This window comes from Phyllobates terribilis, unplaced genomic scaffold (assembly GCF_046119375.1).
Source record: "Phyllobates terribilis strain yellow unplaced genomic scaffold, ASM4611937v1 Scaffold_4__5_contigs__length_816908805, whole genome shotgun sequence".
Taxonomy (NCBI): domain Eukaryota; kingdom Metazoa; phylum Chordata; class Amphibia; order Anura; family Dendrobatidae; genus Phyllobates; species Phyllobates terribilis.
Genome location: NW_027362764.1, coordinates 285,080,210 through 285,099,510, shown reverse-complemented (window position 1 = coordinate 285,099,510; position 19,301 = coordinate 285,080,210). Strand labels below are relative to the sequence as shown.

The window sequence follows — 19,301 nt, the reverse complement described above, 5'->3', positions numbered from 1 at the left end:
GAGACCCGGGAATCCATCCGCTCATCTATAGTCCCAACTGTCCCGGATACAGCGGACCGTCCTGGATTTGGGTCTATGCGCTGTAGTCTCAGGCGTCTGCTGAAAGCCCCTCATTACCAGTGCCCCTCTTACAGCCCCTCTTGCCAGGAGAGAAATAAATTGTAAATGGGTGTGGATTGGGGTGTGGCCAGGGGGCCTGGCCTTCAGCATGCTCAGGTGTTATGTTTGAGTCACTCTGTGTGCATGATTTGCGACTGTTTGACAGCTTTAATACATGTGAGGAATGCCTAAGAAATAGGCATTCCTCACATGTATGAAAGCTGTCAAACAGTCGCAAATCATGCGTACAGAGTGACTCAAACTTAACACCCGAGCACGCTGAAGATACTTGGAAAACCCCTAAGCATGCTCGTAAGTCTTGAGTAACGAGCATGCTCGCTCATCACTATTAATTACCTCTCAAAATCAATTTCCTGCGGTAACGAGAATTTTTCAAAACATCCAGTACATATGGACCATGGTGCAGTCCAATCTGGCTGCTGCCATGGCTAAAGCGAAAAAGAGAACAGATAACAGCAGACCAACTCCGAACATTTCATCTGGTGATAAAGTTTTGCTCTCCACAAAAAAAAGCTGCCTAAAAAAAACTTGCTCCAAGGTTCATTGGTCTATAACTTTATGATTAAAACTGCTTTCTATTTTGAAGATCACAAATAATTGCTATATTTTTTTGCTTCATCCATTGGTTCTCAATAAATTTCCAACTGAAATCAAGTCATGGAGGTTCATGGACCTGAAGAGAGATGATGAGTCCCTAAAGAAAAAACATTAATGCTCCAACTTTCCACAAAAAATTGCCAAGTATCAGCTCTCGCTTCTTTGATGGACTCTTATAGGAGGGGCCCTAAAAACAGAGTCCCGGCTACATCACTGAACTCTGTTTATTCCTCTCTCTATATGTTCAAGCGCATCTCTGATATCTCCTCCTAAGTCCTTACATACCAGCTCAGGTGGTGGTACTCTGCCAGAATATTCAGGTTAGTCTGGTATCCACACCAATACCACACTACTGTACTTTGCTTTTCTTCTCAAGTGTGCCACCTGACATATCCAGCTCTGCTACAACCCCTGGACTCTGCTACATTACCACAAGTGTGCCATTTGACAAACTCATCTCTACTAAGTAGTTGAACTTGCTGAATTCTGCTACTTTACTATAAGTGTGTTTGTTGATAAACCAAGCTCTGCTACAATGCTGGGCTCTGCTACATTACCGCAAGTTTGCCTCCTTACATACTCGGCTTTGCTGTAATGCTGAATGTTCTAAATCACAACAAATGTGCTTTGCCCTCAATTGCCCAATTCAAACCCGCTCAAACTAGTGACAAACTGATAACTGCTACATTGGTCGGCTCTTCTACTTCAATACAGACAAGTTTCCAGTCATTTCCAGCTGTACTGTGAGACTAGTCTGCTGCCTCGGCTTCCCTGTGGTCCTCTTCAGCCTCTATTGCTCCAGCTGTCATCCAGTTTTGATAGCCTCTGTTGCTTTACTGAATTCTCCTCACTACATCAACATCATCAGTCTATGATGCATTCTATATGCTTATCCAGACCAAAGGCTTCAAGGATCCACCCACAAAGTGAGACATAATACTTAGATACTGATATGATCAGCTTATCTGCTCTCTTCTTGTCTGCTTCCCACGTTTCATTTATAAGATTCGTTCCTTGCATTTCCCATACTCTAGAACTTGCTAACTCTACAACTGAAGCCTTCAAATTCACCCTGAAAACCCACCTCTTCAAAAATTCCTACAACTATCAATAATTCTGATGCCAAGTCATTCCCTCCGAAGTTGCTTCCAACCTCCTAACCTACTGTCTTCTTCCCCCACACATTGTAAATTGTAAGCCTGTAAGGCTTCTCTCCCTCTGTGCCATTTTGTCACTGACAGTTCTTGAGTTAATCCTTAATACCTGACTGCTGATACATGCTGCCCGATCCATGGCATGATTTCAGCCATGTTTGTTTGACTCTGTAAGGCTGAGACGTTTCAGAGAAAAACATACCTTTAAAGCCAGCATGGAACCAAGTCGCACGGTTGACTAGTAAAAAAGGCGGTTTCTCTCAGCCCAGTACCCCATATAGCGAAGGGTCTCTACCTACAGTACAGACCAAAAGTTTGGACACACCTTCTCGTTTGAAGACTTTTCTGTATCTTCATGACTATGAAAATTGTACATTCACACTGAAGTCATCAAAACTATGAATTAACACATGTGGAATTATATACTTAACAAAAAAGTGTGAAACAACTGAAAATATGTCTTATATTCTAGGTTCTTCAAAGTAGCCACCTTTTGCTTTGATGACTGCTTTGCACACTATTGGCATTCTCTTGATGAGCTTCAAGATGTAGTCACCGGAAATGGTTTTCACTTCACAGGTGTGCCCTGTCAGGTTCAATAAGTGGGATTTCTTGCCTTATAAACGGGGTTGGGACCATCAGTTGTGTTGTGCAGAAGTCTGGTGAATACACAGCTGATAGTCCTACTGAATAGACTGTTAGAATTTGTATTATGGCAAGAAAAAAGAAGCTAAGTAAAGAAAAATGAGTGGCCATCATTACTTTAAGAAATGAAGGTCAGTCAGTCCGAAAAATTGGGAAAACTTTGAAAGGGTCCCCAAGTGCAGTTGCAAAAACCATCAAGCGCTACAAAGAAACTGACTCACATGAGGACCGACCCAGGAAAGGAAGACAAAGAGTCACCTCGGCTTCTGAGTCGCCTCTGCTTTATCCGAGTCACCAGCCTCAGAGATCGCAGGTTAACAGCAGCTCAAATTAGAGACCAGGTCAATGCCACACAGAGTTCTAGCAGCAGACACATCTCTTTATCAACTGTTAAGAGGAGATTTTGTGCAGCAGGCCTTCATAGTAAAATAGCTGCTAGCAAACCACTGATAAGGACAGGCAACAAGCAGAAGAGACAAGTTTGGGCTAAAGAACACAAGGAATGGGCATTAGACCAGTGGAAATCTGTGCTTTGGTCTGATGAGTCCAAATTTGAGATCCTTGGTTCCAACTACCGTGTCTTTGTGCGATGCCGAAAAGGTGAACGGATGGACTCTACATGCCTGGTTCCCACCGTGAAGCATGGAGGAGGAGGTGTGATGGTGTGGGGGTGCTTTGCTGGTGACACTGTTGGGGATTTATTCAAAATTGAAGGCATACTGACCTAGCATGGCTACCACAGCATCTTGCAGCGGCATGCTCTTCCATCCGGTTTGCGTTTAGTTGGACCATCATTTATTTTTCAACAGGACAGTGACCCCAAAGACACCTCCAGGCTGTGTAAGGGCTATTTGGCCAAGAAGGAGAGTGATGGGGTGCTACGCCACATGACCTGGCCTCCGCAGACACCAGACCTGAACCCAATCGAGATGGTTTGGGGTGAGCTGGACCGCAGAGTTAAGGCAAAAGGGCCAAAAAGTGCTAAGCATCTCTGGGAACTCCTTCAAGATTGTTGGAAGACTATTTCCGGTGACTACCTCTTGAAGCTCATCAAGAGAATGCCAAGATTGTGCAAAGCAGTCATCAAAGCAAAAATGTGGCTACTTTGAAGAACCTAGAATATAAGACATATTTTCAGTTGTTTCACACTTTTTTTGTTAAGTATATAATTCCACATGTGTTAATTCATAGTTTTGACGCCTTCAATGTGAATGTACAATTTTCATAGTCATGAAAATGCAGAAAAATCTTTAAATGAGAAGGTGTGTCCAAACTTTTGGTCTGTACTGTACATGCATGTATACGGAGAAACCTGTCATTCATAAGCAAAGGGGAAGGAGAAGATGCCCCAGAATTTCAGTATATGACTGAAATCATACAGCCAGTGCCTCATACACACTGACTGTGGATCGAGCGGCATGTATCAGCTGTCAGGCTCACTTTAATGTATTTTATAAGCACAGTATGTTTGCATGTAAACCCTTTTCATATGTACAATATCCTGGAATTAATTATGTTTTAAATATCAATAATAATATATAGATATAGAACATCTATTCATTTAAAAAAAATCATTCTCAACATTTACACACACACTTTATTAAGCTAACACACAATGTACAGTTACTAGTTAGGTGTAGAGTTCCATTTTTCTTTGTCATTTTAAGAAAGGCTACATCTGTATATGTACTGTACATCTTCCAATTCACAAAACTCACCTAGACTGATCATATATAAACATGTACTGTATCTTCAGCAAAGGAAAGATTGTTCAGAAAGGCATCTCATGAATATTAAGTTTCCACTGCCATTTCTTTGGTCTGATTGTTTTGCAATGCAAATAGCAGAGTGTTAATTCAAAAGTACGATAACCATGGAAACACTAAAAAAAGAAGTTTCCTTACTTCCTTGGGCAAGTGCAATCCTTTTTCTTTTTCTTTATGGCCTTGCCAATTTGTGAATAAAAGCAGTACATGGCTAGTGAGAGTGAATGAAGTATCTGAACCTAGTAATCAGGTTTTCCTTCCTATTTTGCCTTTGTTTCTGTAGTGTAGAAATGCTGTGCGCTATTTGACTCTTCATTCTCTCCTTGTCTTATGACACTCTGGCTGTGGGAATTTCTTATTCTGTAATATAAATGACTGCACTAGGATGTGTTATGGTGCAAGGAGAGCGAAGAGTCACATGCAGTAAGTCAGATCCTCGATCTGGATAAAGAAAGGGACCTTTCTCAAAAGACTTTATTAGGAGTTCCTGTCCTGCCGTGGTTCATTGCAGGTAAGTATGCGTGAAGCGTTTATGATGCCACAATTGTTTTCATAAAATGTTTGTGTAATGCTATATGACGTTCCTATACAATAGTAGCAAATAAGATTGGGTTTTCCCAAAAGATCATTTGTGATCGCATTTCAGGAAGTGGTTATGTGAGCTAAATAGTGCACTGAATATGTTGAATTGTTTCCTGTTTAAAGTGAAATTTCCCCTCCCATGAGATTACAAAATACATTTTATTTAATTATTTCTTAATTGTATTTCTTTCTGGGAACTGTGGGTGACAGTCAGCAAGGCCACCAATGCAGACTGTACTCCTGGGTTTTCTACAGGCCTGCCTGAAATCGCTTTCTTAAGCAGTGACATGTCATTTTACTTTTTTTCCATAATAATGATAATATCTATTACGTTTTCAGAAAAAAATGCCACAAATTATCTATATTGCATTGTATGGCAGTCAATTCACAACAAATATGGGTGTATCTGAATAAAGAACAGAAGTAATTTTTACAATAAATGTCTGTCTTCCAAAACAATATTAGACAATAATTTAATAGACAATCAAATAGAAAAATCATGTTTTATCAGTTGGTAACTTTCATGCGAAATTTCACAAAATTCTACTGTGCTTTTAAATGTGGTCTTATTTAGAAAGTGTAGAATATCATAAATATACAGTACAGACCAAAAGTTTGGACACACCTTCTCATTTAAAGATTTTTCTGTATTTTCATGACTATGAAAATTGTGCATTCACACTGAAGGCATCAAAACTATGAATTAACACATGTGGAATTATATACTTAACAAAAAAGTGTGAAACAACTGAAAATATGTCTTATATTCTAGGTTCTTCAAAGTAGCCACCTTTTGCTTTGATGACTGCTTTGCACACTCTTGGCATGCTCTTGATGAGCTTCAAGGGGTAGTCACCGGAAATGGTCTTCCAACAATCTTGAAGGAGTTCCCAGAGATGCTTAGCACTTGTTGGCCCTTTTGCCTTCACTCTGCGGTCCAGCTCACCCCAAACCATCTTGATTGGGTTCAGATCTGGTGACTGTGGAGGACAGATCATCTGGCGTAGCACCCTATCACTCTCATTCTTGGTCAAATAGCCCTTACACAGCCTGGAGGTGTGTTTGGGGTCATTGTCCTGTTGAAAAATAAATGATGGTCCAACTAAACGCAAACCGGATGGAATAGCATGCCACTGCAAGATGCTGTGGTAGCCATGCTGGTTCAGTATGCATTCAATTTTGAATAAATACCCAACAGTGTCACCAGCAAATCACTCCCACACCATCACACCTCCTCCTCCCTGCTTCATGGTGGTAACCAGGCATGTAGAGTCCATCCGTTCACCTTTTCTGTGCCGCACAAAGACATGGTGGTTGGAACCAAAGATCTCAAATTTGGACTCAACAGACCAAAGCACAGATTTCCACTGGTCTAATGTCCATTCCTTGTGTTCTTTAGACCAAACAAGTCTCTTCTGCTTGTTGCCTGTCCTTAGCAGTGGTTTCCTAGCAGCTATTTTACCATGAAGGCCTGCTGCACAAAGTCTCCTCTTAACAGTTGTTGTAGAGATGTGCCTGCTGCTAGAACTCTGTGTGGCATTGACCTGGTCTCTAATGTGAGCTGCTGTTAACCTGCGATTTCTGAGGCTGGTGACTCAGATAAACTTATCCTCAGAAGCAGAGGTGACTCTTGGTCTTCCCTTCCTGGGGCGGTCCTCATGTGAGCCAGTTTCTTTGTAGCGGTTGATGGTTTTTGCAACTGCACTTGGGGACACTTTCAAAGTTTGCCCAATTTTTCGGACTGACTGACCTTAATTTCTTAAAGTAATGATGGCCACTCATTTTTCTTTACTTAGAATTTGTATTATGGCAAGAAAAAAGCAGCTAACAGTCTATTCAGTAGGACTATCAGCTGTGCATCCACCTGACTTCTGCACAACACAACTGATGGTCCCAACCCCATTTATAAGGCAAGAAATCCCACTTATTGAATCTGACAGGGCACACCTGTGAAGTGAAAACCATTTCCGGTGACTACCTCTTGAAGCTTATCAAGAGAATGCCAATAGTGTGCAAAGCAGTCATCAAAGCAAAAGGTGGCTACTTTGAAGAAACTAGAATATAAGACATATTATCAGTTGTTTCACACTTTTTTGTTAAGTATATAATTCCACATGTGTTAATTCATAGTTTTGATGCCTTCAGTGTGAAGGTACAATTTTCATAGTCATGAAAATACAGAAAAATCTTTAAATGAGAAGGTGTGTCCAAACTTTTGGTCTGTATATATATATATATATATATATATATATATATATATATATATATATATATTCAATACTATTATTTGGCCCAGGTCCAGTATTGCGCTGGCACTATATGGCACTGTTATGTAGTAATGTCAATTATGTTCAGAATTGCATTATTTTATATTTACCTTTCTATAAAAAGAATGTGACTCCCTCCCTCCCATATTTGTTGGCCAAGGACCTCCATCTATAATTCGGACATCCATCTATAATTCGAACCTCCATCTATCATTCGGATCTCTATCTATAATTCATCCATGTTTAAATAATATCTAATCGAGTTTCTGCATTCTGTTTAATTTCCAAATCTACACCTCTTACAGAAACAGAATTATAACTTCTTCATAGAAGAGGTGGTCAAGAAAACTTACTTTTGCCAGCTATGCAATTGGCTTATACGGGAGCAGAACTTCACATAAAGGCTAAACATGATTTCAGCATTGATAGACACATTCTTAAAGGGTTTGTATGATGTTTTAAAGTTATTTCTTATCCATGGAGATAACTATCTGATTACTAGAGGACCGATTACTGGGAACTCTCCCAATCCTGAGAATGGGGCTCTGAACATTGCTTGACTATCTCGAGAAGCGCCGTAGAGATTGAGTTGAGCAGAGGTTTGTGTAACGGGTCTGGGAGGCGGAACCTCTGAGCTACTATACAAGGGGGCGGTCCTTGTAAGGGAGCGGGTGGCGACCAGGGAAGACGGGCAGGAAGTCACAGCAGGTGACCGGGACAGTCTCTGAGTGAACGGGCTGGAGGTCACGGCAAGTGACCGGGGCAGTCTCTGGATGAACGGGCAGATGGTCACGGCAAGTGACCGGGGCAGTCTCTGAATGAACGGGCATATGGTCACGGCAAGTGACCGGGGCAGTCTCTGGATGAACGGGCAGATGGTCACGGCAAGTGACCGGGGCAGTCTCTGGATGAACGGGCAGATGGTCACGGCAAGTGACCGGGGCAGTCTCTGGGTAAAGGGTTGGTACGACCTGTGGCGGCTGATGATAGACGTGAGCTCCCAGGTGAGCAGGCGAGAGTCTCTGGATGAACGGGTGGTCACAGCATGTGACGGCGGAGCCTCCAGGAAGACCAACAGACAGGCGGCAGATGAGCGCTCCCAGGTGAGCGGGCAAATCTCTGGACAGGCGGGTGGTCACAGCACGTGACGGCAGAGCCTCCAGGTAGGCTAGCAGACAGGCAGCAGATGAGCGCTCCCAGGTGAGCGGGCAGGAGTCACTGGACAGGCAGGTGGTCACAGCACGTGACGGCGGAGCCTCCAGGTAGGCTAGCAGGCAGGTAGCAGATGTGTGCTCCCAGGTGAGCAGGCAAGCTGGTCCATAGACAGACTGACAGGAGTTGGAAGGCAGACCGTCGGACCTCAGGCAAGCAGGCAGGTGGCTGAAGTGCGCTCCCAGGTGAGCGGACAGGCTGGTCCTTAGACAGACTGACAGGAGTAGTAAGGCAGACCGTCGGACCTCAGACTAGCAGGCAGGTAGCAGATAATCAGGCAGGAATAAGACAGCAAGCTGGCAGGAATCTGGCAGGTATCTGGCAGGTAACTGGCAACGGGACCTGAGGGCTGAAGCAGAGTAGTGAACAGTGCAACAACATTGCTCGGGCACCTCCATTTTGGAGGAGGTGCCTTATATATGGTGAAGTCCTCCGGCCATTGGCCGGGGACTCCTTAGGACGGCGCGCGCGGCCCCTTTAAGAGGGAGGGAGAGCGCGCGCGCCCTAAGCACAGTGGCCGGGAAGGAGCGCGCGCTGCCAGCAGAGCGGGAGGAGGACGCCGGGCACGGAGCAGAGAGGTGAGGGGAACAGCGTCCCTGCCTAGCAGAGGGCAGGGACGCCGGCGCTACAGTACCCCCCCCTTTAGGCCCCCCCTTTTTTAGGCCAGACAGAAATTTAGCTAGGATAAGAGGGGCATGGATGTTCTCCCGGGTCTCCCACGTTCTCTCCTCAGGACCAAACCCCTTCCAATCTACTAGAAAAAAGGTCTTTCCTCTTACCCTTTTGGTGGCAAGAATGTTCTCTACCTCAAACTCGTCCTCAGCAGAAACCGGAGCAGGAGGCGTACCTGTAGACTTGGAAAAAGAGTTAAGTACCACAGGTTTGAGGAGAGATACATGGAAGGAGTTAGGGATCCGTAAGTTGGCCGGGAGCTTCAATTTATAGGCCACCGGGTTGATCTGACTGATGACCTCCAGAGGACCGATGAACCGAGGCCCTAACTTGTAAGAAGGTATCTTGAGTCGGACATATTTAGATGAGAGCCAGACTTTATCTCCAGGATGAAATTGTGGAGGATCCAGGCGTTTTTTGTCAGCGTGTCTTTTCATCCGTTCGGACGACTGAAGGAGTGCGGATCGGGTACTCTCCCATATGGAGGAAAATTTGCTAACGAGAGATTCCGCAGCCGGGTTGTCCACAGAGGTGGAGACAGGAAAAGGAATCCGAGGATGCTGACCGAAGACTACAAAAAACGGGGATTTGGAGGAGGATTTGCTCTCGTGATTGTTATAAGAGAACTCGGCCCATGGTAGGAGATCCACCCAGTCTGAATGATGGGCATTAACGAAGTGCCGGAGGTAACTGGTCAGGTTCTGATTGATCCGCTCCACTTGACCATTGGACTGTGGGTGGTAAGCGGAAGAGAAGTCCAGGGTGACGTCTAGCAGTTTACAAGTGGCTCTCCAGAAACGTGAGGTGAACTGTACCCCACGATCCGACACGATGTGGAGGGGCAGGCCATGAAGACGGAAGATGTGGCGGATAAAGTCTTTAGCCAGCTCGGGTGCAGACGGGAGGGCTGGCAGGGGAATAAAGTGAGCCATCTTGGAAAAGCGATCAGCGACCACCCAAATGACCGTACAACCGGCGGAGACGGGGAGATCAGTTATGAAGTCCATAGCAATATGCTGCCAGGGGGCAGCAGGCACAGGAAGCGGAAGGAGGCGACCGGCTGGCAGGTGTCTCGGGACTTTGTTGCGGGCGCAGGACACACAGGCAGAAACAAAGTCTATTACGTCCTTGTGCAGGGTAGGCCACCAGTAGTGCCGGGCAATAAGCTGGAGGGTCTTTTTCTGACCGGCGTGGCCAGCTAGTTTAGACGAATGGCCCCAGTGTAGGATCTTCTTCCGATCAGGTACTGAAACAAACGTCTTACCGGGAGGGAGACGATTTAGACTCACGGGAGCCACCTGCATTACTCTGGCAGGATCGATGATATGTTTAGGTTCTTCCTCGAGATCGGACACCAGAAAGGATCGGGACAAGGCGTCTGCTTTGACGTTTTTGTCAGCCGGGCGAAAATGAAGAACAAAATCAAAGCGAGCAAAAAACAAGGACTACCGGGCTTGGCGCGGGTTAAGTCTCTGGGCATGCTGGAGGTAAGCCAAGTTCTTGTGGTCAGTGTAAATTATTACCGGGTGAAGAGCCCCCTCGAGTAGGTAACGCCACTCCTCCAACGCCAGCTTGATGGCCAATAACTCTCGGTCTCCTATGGAATAGTTGCGCTCAGAAGAGGAGAAGAGTTTGGAGAAGAAGCCACAAGTTACCATTCTCCCGGAAGATGATTTTTGAGTAAGTACCGCTCCGGCTCCAGAGGAGGAGGCGTCAACTTCCAGGAAGAACTGCTTGTTGCCGTCCGGGCGATGCAGCACCGGGGCGGAAGAGAAGGCCTGTTTTAGGGAAAGAAAGGCCTCCTCAGCTTCGGGCGGCCACTCTTTGGGATTAGTACCCTTACGGGTGAGCGCGGAAATTGGGGCAGTCCGGGAAGAGAAGTGTGGTATGAAGAGGCGGTAGTAGTTAGCGAAGCCCAGGAATTGCTGAATGGCCTTCAACCCCTCCGGTCGAGGCCATTTCTCGATGGCAGACAGCTTCTCTGGATCCATTCGTAGGCCGGTCTGAGAAATAATGTAGCCCAAAAACGGAAGCGAGGTCTGCTCAAAGAGGCACTTCTCGTATTTAGCGAAGAGGTGATTCTGCCTGAGCCTGAGCAGGACCTGACGAACGTCCCTCCGGTGAGTCTGGAGATCCGGAGAGAAGACCAAGATGTCGTCCAGGTACACCACTACGCAGGAGTAGAGAAGGTCCCGGAAGATGTCATTGACCAACTCTTGAAAGACGGAAGGAGCGTTACAGAGACCAAAGGGCATTACCAGATATTCATAGTGGCCGTCCCGGGTGTTGAATGCCGTCTTCCATTCATCCCCCTGACGGATACGAACCAGGTTGTACGCCCCACGGAGGTCCAGTTTGGTGAAGATTCTAGCCCCCCTCAGACGATCAAATAACTCCGGAATGAGCGGAAGGGGGTACTTATTCTTCACCGTGATCTGGTTAAGGCCTCTATAGTCTATACAGGGACGGAGAGAGCCGTCCTTCTTTTTGACGAAAAAAAAGCCTGCTCCCGCCGGGGAGGTAGATTTCCGGATGAATCCCCTGGCCAGATTCTCCTCAATATATTCGGACATCGACCGGGTCTCAGCAGCGGATAATGGATAAATACGCCCACGGGGAGGAGTAGTACCAGGTAACAGGTCGATAGGGCAGTCGTATGGTCTATGAGGGGGTAGTGTCTCTGCTTCCTTTTTATTAAAGACATCAGCATAAGACCAATAAGGAATCGGAAGTCCAGGTAGATTAGCTGGGGAAGGAGAAGGACGGATGGGATGGACGGGAACCAGACAGGTCTTATGGCAGTCCTGTCCCCAGCGAAGGACTTCTCCGGTCTGCCAGTCAAGCACGGGTGCATGTCTCTGGAGCCAAGGTAGGCCTAGCAAGAGGGCGTGGGAGAGTCCAGGCAGAACATGAAAGGAGATACTCTCAGAATGCAGCATTCCCACCTGCAGAGTAATGGATTCGGTGATGAGTTGGATGGGGCGTGGTAAGAGACCCCCATCCACGGCAGCAACAGACAAGGGTACAGCCAGAGGTTTGGTGGGGATGCGGTATTTCTCTACCAGGGACTGTGAAATAAGATTCCCGGCTGCTCCAGAGTCAAGTTGGGCTAGTTCGAAATAACGGTTCTCCCCGCAGATGATTGAGACTGACAACAGCAGAGATGGAGAGGATTTATTCTTGTCTAGGTCGACCTCTCTGAGCGAACCTAGACACAGGCGTTTCCCGACCTCTCCGGGCAGGTACGGATCCGGTGCTCCTTACTGCCACAGTAGAAGCAGCTCCCCTCGGCACGGCGTAAGTCCTGACGGGTTTTGACTATCTTGGTCTGGTCGACCTGCATAGGCTCAGGAGAGTGTACCTGGGTAGAGAAGGAGGGAGTGACGGGTTTCTGAAAAGTAGTAGCTAGACGTGGTAACCTCCTCTCACGGGTGACCTCTTTGGCACGCTCCTGGAACCGTAGGTCAATCCGGGTGGCAAGAGTTATTAGGTCATCGAGAGTGGTAGGGATGTCCCGACCGGCAAGTTCATCTTTAATACGGCCGGACAGACCCTCCCAGAAGACGGATACCAGAGCGTCGTTATCCCAGGCCCGCTCCGAGGCAAGGGTACGGAACCGTATGGCATATTGGCCCACGGTGAGACTTCCCTGACGGAGGCGTAGCAGTGATGATGCGGATGAGGTCTTCCGTCCGGGTTCGTCGAAGACTTTCCGGAAAGCCGTGAGAAAAGCAGGCAAGTTGGACACCAGGGGGTCTCCTCTCTCCCATAGAGGATTTAGCCAGGCCAGGGCCTCCCCGGTGAGATGGGACATGATGAATGCAATTTTGGCTCGGTCGGAGTTAAACTGGTGGGACAATAGTTCAAAGTGCAGTGTGCACTGATTTATGAAGCCCCGAGCCTGGGCGGAGTCGCCTCCGAAACGAGGAGGTGCAGAAAGCCGGGGTCCGGGGTAGGATACCATGGTATTAGTGGGCAGCGGAGCTGCCGGATTGCGAGACATGGCACTGGCGGAGGTTGCTGGTGGAGCAGTCAGAGTGTCCAGGCGAGTATTGACATTCCGCAGGTGACCCAGGATGGACTCCTGTTGGGACCTTTGACGGGACAGTTCATGACACAGGTCCGAGAGCGAGGGAGCTTGGGTGCCACCGGGTTCCATGGCCCGAGCAAACTGTAATGGGTCTGGGAGGCGGAACCTCTGAGCTACTATACAAGGGGGCGGTCCTTGTAAGGGAGCGGGTGGCGACCAGGGAAGACGGGCAGGAAGTCACAGCAGGTGACCGGGACAGTCTCTGAGTGAACGGGCTGGAGGTCACGGCAAGTGACCGGGGCAGTCTCTGGATGAACGGGCAGATGGTCACGGCAAGTGACCGGGGCAGTCTCTGAATGAACGGGCAGATGGTCACGGCAAGTGACCGGGGCAGTCTCTGGATGAACGGGCAGATGGTCACGGCAAGTGACCGGGGCAGTCTCTGGATGAACGGGCAGATGGTCACGGCAAGTGACCGGGGCAGTCTCTGGGTAAAGGGTTGGTACGACCTGTGGCGGCTGATGATAGACGTGAGCTCCCAGGTGAGCAGGCGAGAGTCTCTGGATGAACGGGTGGTCACAGCATGTGACGGCGGAGCCTCCAGGAAGACCAACAGACAGGCGGCAGATGAGCACTCCCAGGTGAGCGGGCAGAAGTCTCTGGACAGGCGGGTGGTCACAGCACGTGACGGCAGAGCCTCCAGGTAGGCTAGCAGACAGGCAGCAGATGAGCGCTCCCAGGTGAGCGGGCAGGAGTCACTGGACAGGCAGGTGGTCACAGCACGTGACGGCGGAGCCTCCAGGTAGGCTAGCAGGCAGGTAGCAGATGTGTGCTCCCAGGTGAGCAGGCAAGCTGGTCCATAGACAGACTGACAGGAGTTGGAAGGCAGACCGTCGGACCTCAGGCAAGCAGGCAGGTGGCTGAAGGGCGCTCCCAGGTGAGCGGACAGGCTGGTCCTTAGACAGACTGACAGGAGTAGTAAGGCAGACCGTCGGACCTCAGACTAGCAGGCAGGTAGCAGATAATCAGGCAGGAATAAGACAGCAAGCTGGCAGGAATCTGGCAGGTATCTGGCAGGTAACTGGCAACGGGACCTGAGGGCTGAAGCAGAGTAGTGAACAGTGCAACAGCATTGCTCGGGCACCTCCATTTTGGAGGAGGTGCCTTATATATGGTGAAGTCCTCCGGCCATTGGCCGGGGACTCCTTAGGACGGCGCGCGCGGCCCCTTTAAGAGGGAGGGAGAGCGCGCGCGCCCTAAGCACAGTGGCCGGGAAGGAGCGCGCGCTGCCAGCAGAGCGGGAGGAGGACGCCGGGCACGGAGCAGAGAGGTGAGGGGAACAGCGTCCCTGCCTAGCAGAGGGCAGGGACGCCGGCGCTACAGTTTGCATGTCTGATCTCAGCTCTATTCAGACGGGGCAATTCTCAGTGTCAATGTGGTCAGGCCCACAGTGATCAAGAAGTTATATTTCAATGCTTGAAACAACCCCTTTAACTAGCAATTTTTTATATCGAGACATACATTGAGTATGCACAGTATAAATATTCTATATTAAAATATTACTGACCTTACTTTGCATTCCTCTAAGTCTCTGTTCACTTCATGTTTTACCTAATAGATGCTTGAGGACACACCACAAGCTAGAATAAAAGTACACAACTCTGCAGAGTTCTTTTTTGGTCAGATTTTTCCCATTGAGCAGTCTGTTAGGTGGCTGTTTCAAAGAAAACAGAAAAAGCTGGAACAATTAAAAGGGGCAGGGTACAAAGTAGTGTTTCGATATATCTTTTTTTAAGTGATAAGAGGGGGTTTTGACACTTTCACCCTCACCAGTAAAAACTTATGACATTTAATTGACTATTATAAACCAGCAGATGAACTGAGGGATACATTTTGGTATACACAGTCATACACATTTGCATGTTTGTGTTTTTACAAAAAATTTTTTTTAGAAAAATTCTAATGCATACCAAAGTAAATATGAATGCTAGAAAAATTACTTATAGTAGAAAATATAGTCAGAGGCATATTGCCCATAGCGGGAGACCACATGTCTTTTATTGGGCCCGTAAGCCAGGAGGGCCCAGCATCACACAGCACCGTGTCCCTCCCCCAACCCGTCATCACAATTTCAATAGTATCCGCAGCCTCAGGACATGGATACTGTTGAATAGAATGGTGGATAAGGGAGCATGTAAGAATGTTGGACCAGTCTGCTCTTGTAAGTCTGAGACTCCATGCACTGCAGGCGTGATGAAATCACTACATCGTGCCTGTAGTGCAGAGCATCAGTACTCACTTTGCACAGACCGGAGAAGCATGCTGGGGGAATGGGGTGAGGTTAGAAGTGTTTCTTTTTTAATGTCAATGAATGTGGCCACCCTTATACTGAGTGGGGGGCTGTGGGGACCATCATACTGAGTGGCAGGATGTGAGCATCCTAACACTGATTGGGGGCCATCATATTGTGTAGAGCACTGTGGGGATTATACTGTGTGTTCTGGCGGGCTGTGGGATATGATACTGAGATGTGCGGTCATACTGGGTGGGAGTAATGGGGGCATCTCACTGAGTGGGGCCATCATAATGAGTGGGGGCTGTGGAAACTTTCTACTGAGGGGCTGTGGGAGCATTATACTGAGAGGCTGTGGGAGCATCATACTGGGGGCCATCATACTATGGGGAAATGTTGGGGCAATGATACCGCGTAGGAGGCATCATACTGAGTGGGAGCCATAATAAAGAGTGATGGCTGTGGGGGTATCACAGAGATAGGTGTGGGTGGGAGTATTTTTGGGATCATCATAATCTAAAATGGCCATGAAAGGTATTTCATGGGAGATAACACTAAGGGACTTCAATAGGTGCATAATTACTGTGTACATGCCGCCATACCTGTCTATCTCCCTGTTTATAAAAGTTGGGAGACATGACCCCTCCTACTCGCCAAATATTTAATCTTTCTTAGGGTGGGCTCAATTAATTTTTTTGCTATGTGGCCCTATGATTTTTTAAGTACGCCCCTGAATATCGTACCTTATGGAGGTGCATAAAGTAACAGACTTAATGTAGTATGGGTAAGTGAACTACCGTATGCCTCCATACACAGTATATACGGTGCCTTGAAAATGTGTTCATACCCTGTGAACTTTTCCACATTTTTTTCATGTTACACCCAGAAACTTACATTTATTTTATGGGGATTTTATATGATATACCCCAACAAAAAATGGAAAGTATTTGTGAAGTGTAAAGGAAATAATACATGGTTTTCTAAATATTTTAAAAATATGTTTTGGTTTATTTTTCTATCTGCTTTGCAAATGTAGAAGCAGAAATCTTCGCTCATTCTTTTTTGCAAACTAGCTGTAGCTCAGTGAGATTGCATGGAGAGCGTCTGTTAACTGCAACTTTCAAGTCATGCTACAAATTCTCCATGGGATTTAGGTCTGGAATTTGACGGGGCCATTCAAACGCATGAATAAGCTTTGATCTAAACGATTCCATTGTAGCTCTAGCAGTATGTTTTGGGTTGTTGTCCTGCTGGAAGGTAAGCTTATGCTACAGTCTCAGGTCTTTGGCAGCCTCTAACAGGTTTTCCTCCAGGATTGCCCTGTATATAGCTCCATTCATCTTCCCATCAACTTTGACAAGCTTTCCTATCCCTGTCGATTAAAAGCACCTCCACAGCATGATGCTGCAACCACCATGTTTGACGCTGAGGATGGTGTTTTCAGAGTAATGTTCAGTGTTGGTTTTCTGTCACACATAATGATTTGCATTTAGCCCAAAAAGTTATTTTTAACAAAATGATTTTTAACCCCTTAACGACCGCCGTAGCGCATTTTTACTGCCGTCATTAAAGGTACTTATTCCACAGCGTTGTTAAAATACGTCGCTGTGGAATAAGTGAATAGCGCCGCCCAGTGGCGGCGATTCCTGCGGGTGTCAGCTGTGTGTAACAGCTGACACCCTGCAGTATCGGCCCCGGACTGTCTCAATGCTGATCAGGGCCGATTAACCCCTTAAATACCGCTGTCAATCGTGACAGCGGTATTTAAGTGCTTACCAGGGGGTTGCAAGACCCCCTTAGTAAGAATCGTGGGTCCTGTTGGTTACCATGGTACCCTGAGATCATGTAATTATCCCAGAGTACGGTGTCCTGTGAGATCCAGCAATAAGCTGGATCTCACAGGCAGAGTCAGTGAGTCAGACATGACTTACTGACAGGTCTCATACACTGCAGTACAGAGGTACTGCAGTGTATGAGACTAGCAATCAAAGTGGCAATCACACATGTCCCACAGTGGGACTTGGTGAAAAAGTAAAAAAAGTTAAATAAAATATGTAAAAAAAAAACACACAAAAAGTGCACATAAATCACTAAAATCTGTTTTGCCGCTCAAAACGCAGCATTTGTGATAAAAAAAATAAACAAAAAAAGTACAAATAATTGGTATCGCCGTGTCAGGAACGACCACTCTATAAAACTGTTGCCAAAAATGACGCTTTTTAATCATACTGACTAACAAAAAAGTGAATAAAAAGTGATCAAAAAGTTGTATGTAAAAAAATTATAAAAATAAAAACGCCAAATCGTCCTGCAAAAAACAAGACATAATATGGCTCATTCAGCAAAAAAATTAAAAATTACAGCTCGCAGAATATGACGATGCAAAAACAAGTTCTTTTTTGTAAAATACTGTTTTTAGTCTGTAAATCAACCCAACGGACACATCTGTCTTATCTCTTTTACCTCAAGGTGAATGGCGCAAAAAATAAAAAAAAAACTGAATTGCTGGTTTTTATTCATTCTGTGTCTGAAAAATCTGAATAAAAAGCGATCAAAAATTACTGTGCCCCCAAAAATGGTACCAAAAAAATCTGCAACTCGTCTCGCAAAAAATAAGCCATCATACAGCCAAAAAATAGAAAAGTTACAGCTCTCAGAATATGGCCACGAAAATAACTACTTTTTAATATATATATAAAAAAAAGCATTTTTACTGTGTGATAGCAGCAAAACCTAAAAAATCCATATAAATCTGGTATCGCTGTAATCGCACCGACCCGAAGAATAAATCCACCTAATCATTTATACCGCATGGTGAACTGCACAAAAATAAAAATAAGAACTATTCTTGTACTACTGTCTATTTCTTCATTCTGCCTCCAAAAAAATCGGAATAAGGCTTGGCTCACGTTTATCCTGCACTCTCCACTGAGTGCTTACGTTGGAGTTTTCGTGTAAATTCACCAAAACCACACTTCAGACAAAAAACCCAAATGGAGCCACTCACTTATGAGGCTGATGGAGTCTCTTTGGACTGGTCTCTGTCCCAGCAGCGCACCATCATTTTAGGCTTTTTTTTAGCGCACAAGTGAGGACGACCACAGATCTGTGTGCGCCTAAAAAGATGGAGACTACTGGAGCAGATGTCAAACGGACTCCAAAGTGTCTCCATCTGCCTCTTTGTGGTGGGTGGATCCATTGGGGGTTTCGTCTGAATCGCATTTTTGTGGGATTTACACAGAAACCCCGTAGTAAGTGCTCAGCATAGACTGGCGATCCAGTCTTATTCTGGAAGCAATCAAAAATGATGTACCCCAAAATGTTACCAATAAAACCCCTAATTTATCCCATACAAAACCAGCCCCTTCTCAGGTCTGTCACCTGGCACTGGTACTATAGGGGGTCCCACGTTACTGGTAGAACAAAGACTCTGGAAAAGCGATATGGCTCCCCTCCCCTCAAATAAAATCCAGTCAATTCTGCGCTCCCAAATCCAAATGTCCCCTCCTTCGGAACCCCACTGTGCCTAAACCGCAGTAAGTGGCCACATGTTTGGCATTATTGTAGTGGGGAGAGCACTTAATTTACTGGGTGTCTAACCAGGAGAAGTGTATGGGGGCACTACACTTTATGGGGGCACAATTAATGGCCACTAAACTGGCATATTTAGAATTCTCCTGAATAAAGCCTGGCATGGATGTTACATAATAGTCACTGCAGCAGTAGATGAATTCATTGAGGTGTGTAATTTACACAATAGGGTCACTTTTGGGGATTTTCTGCTGTTCTGGCACTTTAAGGACTCCGCAAATGTCGCCCACAAACTATTCTACCAAAATCTATGCTTCAAAAGCCAAATAGTGCCCCTTCCTTCTCAGCTCTGACGTGTGGCCTAACAGTAATTTCTAATGACATATGGAGCTTCATCGCATTCGGGAGAAATAGCATAACAAATTAACGGGC

The 19,301-nt window shown here is 46.3% G+C and overlaps 1 protein-coding gene across 2 annotated transcripts in view; it reads left to right on the top strand.

Moving 5' to 3' along the window:
• Window positions 1-19,301, top strand: part of ITPRID1 (ITPR interacting domain containing 1) — a 241,436-nt gene that overhangs the window by 62,215 nt on the left and 159,920 nt on the right. The window contains exon 1 of one of the 2 annotated variants that reach the window (XM_073678293.1): window positions 4,492-4,793. The exons of the other annotated variant lie outside the window; for it this stretch is intronic. The gene's annotated coding sequence lies outside the window, so the exon portion shown is untranslated. Of the gene's footprint in view, window positions 1-4,491; window positions 4,794-19,301 lie in introns of those variants that run through there. 2 annotated transcript variants of the gene reach the window in all.